This window comes from Ptychodera flava (genome assembly GCF_041260155.1).
Source record: "Ptychodera flava strain L36383 chromosome 23 unlocalized genomic scaffold, AS_Pfla_20210202 Scaffold_23__1_contigs__length_28996876_pilon, whole genome shotgun sequence".
Lineage (NCBI taxonomy): Eukaryota > Metazoa > Hemichordata > Enteropneusta > Ptychoderidae > Ptychodera > Ptychodera flava.
The window spans coordinates 19,350,702-19,357,871 of NW_027248277.1; the positions used below are offsets into that span (position 1 = coordinate 19,350,702).

Genomic DNA, 7,170 nt, shown 5'->3' on the forward strand with positions numbered 1-7,170 from the left:
GAGAATGGTGCTGAGAGTGTGGTTAGCAGCATACATGGCTTAAAATGGCTGAGGCACCTAGATCTCAGTCATAACAAGATTGGAAGTCATGGTGCAGAGATGCTAGGCAGGAAAATTAATAATCTGCACCATTTGAACCTTGGTAATAATAATATAGGAGCTGCTGGTGTGAAAGGTTTATGCATAGGTTTAGGAGAAATGACTTGGCTCAGACATTTAGATCTCAGCCATAATGATGTTGGGGATGTTGGGACTGAAAGCTTGGTCAGTGTCACTAAGAAACTTACTAGGTTGAGACATCTTGTACTGAGTCACAACAACATTTCAGGTGTTGGTGCAAAGAAGTTAACTGAAGGAATAGAGAAGCTGACTTTGCTTAAGCGCCTTGATCTGAGTTATAACAATCTCAAAGTTGACGGTACGCAGAGTATTATGACACCATTAGAGAATATGAAGCAGCTTAGACGTCTAGATTTGAGTCATAGTGACATTAAAGATGACGGTGCATGGGTCGTGAGGAAGGGCATTGTCAAAGCTAAGTGGCTGAGGCACTTAGGTTTGAGTCATAACAAAATAGGGGATGTCGGAGCAGGTAGCATCAGCGCAGAGGTCGTAAAATTGACACAAATTGAGCACTTCGATCTCAGTCACAACAGAATCAGAGATAGTGTCGCAGAGAGATTATGTGAGGTGATTGTGAGTATGGCTAATGCAATGAAAAATCACGGAAGTAGCAAAGGTAACAAAGTTACAAATTTGGACCTGAGTCACAACCTGATCACAGACTCTGGTGCCAAACTTCTGAAGTCAACGGTGCAAAATTGTGATGTGCCCCTATCTGTTGATTTACGTTGTAATAGAGTGCATAACTTAGAACAGTATGTCGGTACAAAATCTCCAGGGAAATCTGATAAACCAATTGCACTTGAAGCGATGGTCCTCCCAAAACCTCTGAGACCAAAACCTTTTACCGGGAGCCAAGCCAGCCAATCCTATTAAGGATCAAGTGATTCTGCTTACCACTCTGATTTAGCGTCACGTGATTCAGCTAGTCGTTCCAATTTAGAACAGCGCGAAGCGGCTAGCGGTTCCAATTTAGAAGTGGATGATTCAGTCAGCAATGCCGACTTAGTACTGGGTGATTCGGCCAGTTGTTGGCATTTAGGGCCAGGTGGTTGGGCAAGCAGTTCTGATTTAGTACCAGGTGATATGGCTAGCCAATCGGATTCCGTTCTGGATTATTCAGCCAGTCGTTCAGATTTAGCACAAGGTGATTCAGCCAGCCGTTCCAATTTAGCATTAGGTGATTCAGCCAGCCATCTGGATTCTTCTTCAATTGACAGTGACTCCACCGATAGTTCTGTAGAGATGTAGGAACTAAAAGAGTGGCCATCGATAAGACATATATTTGCATTCAAATAAACCAGAGATGCTGATTTTATTACAATCCAAGAAACTGTGTTTAACCACAAGACTGACAGATAGACATTTTAACAACATGTGATTCACTGTATAGGAATCGTACATTTAACTTGGCAGAATTACTCTAGAACTAGACGATAAGCAGCTTACAAATTATACTTGCTATTGGAGTTTTAACTGATTATTGAACATGCGCACACAAACAAAACGTGTCGGACGTCAATGTGAAATGGAATGTTACAAATGACATTGGCTCAAGTTAACATTCTCGAAAGCAATCCTGAAATTGATACACTATTATTACATGTCAGATGGCTGATTTTTCCATCTTAAATCATATTTTTTTGCTAATTATGACCCAGCTTTCTGGGGATTCAAAAATGGAGATCGGAATTCATGGAGGTATTTGGATAACATATCTCTACCTATTCGTTTGCCATCAGCCAGGTTCTGATATAGTCGAAGTATCTATTTCTTCTGCTCCTACCTTCTGCTGAATAGGCAAAGGGGCATGTTGACAATATCAATTCTATCTGCCTTCTGTTTCGCTTTCCTGTCTTCTCAGAAAAGTGGAACAGCAAACTGTTTACCACTAGGTGGCTTTAGCCAGGATCAGTGCTGTCTTATTTGGCCATACTGCTGTTATTTTCTCTGTACTGTATGACAAAGAAAAGCGTAAGACCATTAATTAACTGGTAACCATCTGCACCAGAGTATCCAAGGACTGATCGGCAAGCTATATTGAAAAGGAGGTTTGACCATCTTCCATTGCTTAGAGCAGCCCAAACTTGGCTTAATACTTGGCACTTTACTAATGATATCATTCTTCCGACCTAAAGATTCAAAATGAAAGCACTATCATTGAATGTGTCTGTAATGGGCAAATGATCAACTTTGTCCAGCCTAAATGTAGGAACTAAGAGGCGGACAGTTGTATACCTTCATGTGCAGACAGTTATTAATACCGCCACTGTCTGTGATGCAGAGCCTATCAGATAGATGCTTGTATGCCATCAGCCCTCGTTTGTCATATGTTGTTGTCTTCGTCGTCATAGTCGTGGGTATCTATCAACTTTCACTTTCAAGCTTCTTCTAAAAAACAGCCGGTCCGATTGCTTTGAAATTTATCAGGCTGTTTCCTTTGATTGACCTTTTTGAGATTTATTTACAATGTGACAACATTTTGCATACTTGTATTTTTTGGACAATAATTGTCAGTTTGAGATCAAAGTCTGGTTCTCCGAAACCGACTATCTGTTTCTATGGAAACCTCAATGGAACTTCCATTGACTTACCTCAGTCAGGTTTAATTTTTCGTTGTGGAATTAGTATATTAGAATTTTTGGTATTTTTTTTTTCTTGAACTGATTCTGAGATTGCTCTGAAATTTAATGTGGAGTCCACTATGGCTGACCTGTTTCAGCTTTTTACAAACCATGAGGAAACCTACAATACTGTATTTTGATGCAACTTTTGCTTTTTTAGCAAATAGAAAAATACAAAAACCTTCTTCTCAGAATCTCTTCGTCTAATCGCTTTCCCATGCAGGATTATTTGACTTACAAATTGATATATGGCTGATGCCACATGTGGGGCAGGATGCGCTTACTATTTTCGAAACACCTGACATCACTTCTTGGCCTTTCGGCCAAAGGTTCATATATCTTTTTTTCATGAATTTGACTTTGTTTTGTGTACCAGTGCTTTACTGTCTGTGCTGTGCTGTTTTGTGTCTGTGTTTAAAACTAGTGTATTACGAATTTTGACCTAGTGTTATGGATTACGGATGGGTATGATTGCGACTATCTTAGGGGTTACCTGACTCAGATTTGTTGACATTATTATAAACTTGCATAGTTCTATTTAAAAGCAGATTTTTCCATCTTCGGTCAAACAACAGGTCTGTTTGGATGCTTAAGCTATGATTAAATGTAAGTTCTCGAACAAAGTTCGCCACCAACAATGTACGCTGCCAGCAGCAGAAGCTGGCAGTGACGTATGCAAATGATTTCTCTGTTTGGAATCCCCATTTGTTTGTATTTAAATTTTGTTTATTAGTACATTCTACAAAATCGCTGGTGTTTTATCTTTAGCAATATCCTTGTGTAGCACCAAGCCTTTGCAGGGGGAAGTGAAAAGAGATAAAAATATACAGGAGAAAAAGTATTTACAAACAATGCGGAGAGCAGTGTTATATTATTGTTTAGATGGCAAAATGAAGAATGTTATCTGCTTGATATCTACAACAAGTACCTCAAAATGCCAGTGATAGAGTGTCGGGTAAGTTACCAGTCAAAAACATCTGGTTACCTGCCATACTGCTTTCAGTTTCGATTTTGATTTTAATCCGTAAATACTTTTGCTCTGCTTATTACCTCTTACACTATTCAATAGTAATTCTTCTTTACTTGGTATTTTGTCCTACATTCATTGTTGAATTCTCGTAATACTTGTCTGAACAGACAGAGTATATAAAGGTCAAATTCCATGTTCAGTTGCCTTTTGTCTTTCAATGTGCATAATAAGAGAATTGCAGTATTTTTGAAAAAAGCTAATAATTTATGTAGTTAATCAGACTATTTAACATAGTCACACAATGTAGGTTGTATAAATATATTCTTTATTTCCACTTGTGTTTTCCTTTAATCATGACATGTGTAATGTCGCTAATTCTTTGTACAGCCCTTGGAAAACACGAGAGCTGTTGCACATCATGATTATCTGTTTTCATAATATTATGTGAAGGGCTTCACTTCCTATACATTATATTATCCAAAGTTTATTATTCTCCTGCATATGTAAAGATTATTTTGTACACTTCGAGATTATGCAATGATACGCACAGTGAAACGCTATATAATATTTGTCTCTGTACAATGATGGTAAAATAGCCATCAACCCTTAGGGTAAACACGGCAACAGGATTGTATAAACTTAAATATGATATGATACGCAGGGCTTATTGTAATAGTGTACCAATGCTATCAGGAAGAATGCATGCGTAGAAAAAAGTAATGACTTGTATTTTTTCACATTTTTTGAATATTGAAGTTCACCACTATGTGCCTGTAACATTTCTACTCAGTGAAACCACACAGACGATCTTGTTAATCTGTATATTTTGTGTACTCGTAGATTTTTAAATACAGTTTTTATCACACAAACAGAAGTACTGTAGATTCAACATGTGTTTATACCTGTGTGTGCATGTGAGTGCAACAGCAGTGATGCACAATGAAAAGACAAAGGAGTATCTGTACATCATTTTAAGACAGTTGCATACTACTTTGAAACAATAGAAATAGATTGTAATTTTCTGGTTTATCTTGAATAGGAACAAACTAATTAATTTGTAAAGTCCTTCAGAAATTGTTTCAATAGCCAGGAAGATCTTTGGTTACTGTAGTTTTTCACTTATGTTTAATCCTACAGATATACTTTTTGCTAAAGATGAATGGTCATCACAAAAAATATGTCAATACTGTGTACCTTGTAGTAATTCTCTCATTTTGCAAATTAGTTTGTATATTAGTCGTTGTTATATCCCCATGAAGTATTCGCATTGTTAAGGAACTTGAGACGTGATGCCATGCAAAGTGTGATGAATGTTCCCTTCAGAAAACGCATGTAATCTCTTGTCATCGATTTTTCATCTTTCAGGAATGTATTTGGTTAAAGTAGGTATTGACCAGATTTAATTGTTAATTAGTTTTATATCTTGGTGTAAATCGTATTTTCCAACTGATAGTTTCCTTTGTTTGTTTGAAAATGCTGCGCCCAACACAGCGTATTTTGCTCAAAAATCACCTTTTTTGCAAATATTCATTCAATTTTAATGAATTTGTTAACCCCAGATTAAAATATTGGTTGTATTTCGCTTGCCAAGTAATCGTAAGATGCGTGATGAAGTGTAAATTTATGCAAATGTATGCAAATCACCAAATTTCCAGTCTTCTCTTTCCTCCAAATTTCAAAATTTTCAAAGAATTTAACTCCACTCTGCCAGGGTCAAATTTCCGGACAATTTCACATTATGTTCTGTAAATGTTATATAACAAAACGAATGATTTGTTTGGCAATAAACTTTTTTATAAATTGAAAAAGAGGAATTTTAATTTTGCTAATCATGATTTTATTCGCTTTTTTGAGTGCCGGTCTTCCAGTCCTTGCCGTTCTAGAATGAGGGCAGATAATGTAAAAGAAAAGAGTCGGTTTATGTTCTACATATACTCTTCTTTCAAGTGAAATATTACATTTCAGAAAATAGCGTCAAGTTTTCGACTTAAATTACTTTTATCATTCATTACCAAAATTGCGGTTGTGGCCCGCCACTTGTTTTCGGCATCATTAATCAAGGACAGACAGGGGTGTTTTGCAACAACTGGTTGTCACTACTCACGACATGTACAAAAAAAACGTCAGAAATAAAAGCGAGGTTGAGTATTTTATCGATCTCCAGAACTGCTCTCGCACCGACGCGATCGCTGAATGCGTACGGTGCTGAAATGGACGCGATACAGTCAGCTGTCTCTACCCATAAAGCATTGTATGTGGTCCCTGGATGGGCTTCCCCAGGGGCCTGCATTGGGATTGCCCGGGCCGGCTAGAGTCCTAAATTACGACAAGAAAAATGCCAAAATCCAGCCGCTAAACTTGTTATTTTTTTAAAATCGCTGATTTGAATATTATATTGACATGTATGTCAATATCATGCTGGCAATTCTTTATCCCAGAAAGTAAGTGCAGGCACAGTTTAAGCCCAATTACGCTCGTACTGGAGGTCGTCCGTCAAGGGTCAGCTGATATTTTGTGGCAAATCATTAATACGGGGGCGAAATTTCTTACTGTATAGGTTGCACTAGTGATGGAAAGTGGGGTCAACGCGGACAGTGTGGTTATTAACAGGATATGGGGGAGTCTACCGGCTGGATTCTGTGCTCGAACAGACAATTCCATTTTCGAACAAAAATACCGTTATTTAGTGAAATTAATAATTATTTCGGGGATTTCATCAACATAATACTATTTTGCGGAGTCGTTTTTATAAAATATATATACAAAGTTTGACTAATACGGAAGGATGTGCCGATTCAGCAAGTAAAACCGAAACGCACTCGCCGATAGAGGGCGCCCTTGCGGGAGCCGTGCCTTAACACACTCGAGTAGTATCAGGGGTTACCTTGTCATCAAAGATAAGAAATTTTCCATTGTAAAAAACCCTGTTTGAAACATGCAGCTCCACCTTAAGAGATATTAAGCGGAATTGGGTCAGAATCGGCAGAAACTTCATCGCAGGAAATGTTGATACGATGCTATCTTTGCACAATCCTTCAACGAAGGGTCCGCAATCTATCTACACACCTACCTTACTATGTATGATGAATGGATGGATGGATGGATAGACAGCTCTATCTGTCTATCTATCTATCTATCTATCTATCTATCTATCTATCTATCTATCTATCTATCTATGTCTGTCTGTATGTCTGTCTGTCTGTTTGTCCGTCTGCATGTCTGTCTGTCTGTCTAGATCTGACTGTCTGCCTGCCTGTCTGCATTTCCATCCACCTACCACTATACCGGATGACCTGCTTAACGAGCCAAATCGATCGGCTCAATATTTCTAAAATTTTCTGAACAGGTCAACAAACACTCATGCAAGAACAGACACACCATAACTAAAGCATTACGGAACTGAATAGAAAGCGAAGGCAATGCTACTCGTTGCCTATACATTTTTTAATGAAA

At 38.0% G+C, this 7,170-nt stretch overlaps 1 protein-coding gene across 1 annotated transcript in view; it reads right to left on the reverse strand.

Moving 5' to 3' along the window:
• Window positions 1-7,104: 7,104 nt before the first annotated feature.
• Window positions 7,105-7,170, reverse strand: part of LOC139124052 (galactosylceramide sulfotransferase-like) — a 3,320-nt gene continuing 3,254 nt past the window's right edge. The window contains exon 3 of the mRNA XM_070690177.1: window positions 7,105-7,170. This exon is cut by the window's right edge and continues 1,565 nt beyond it. The gene's annotated coding sequence lies outside the window, so the exon portion shown is untranslated.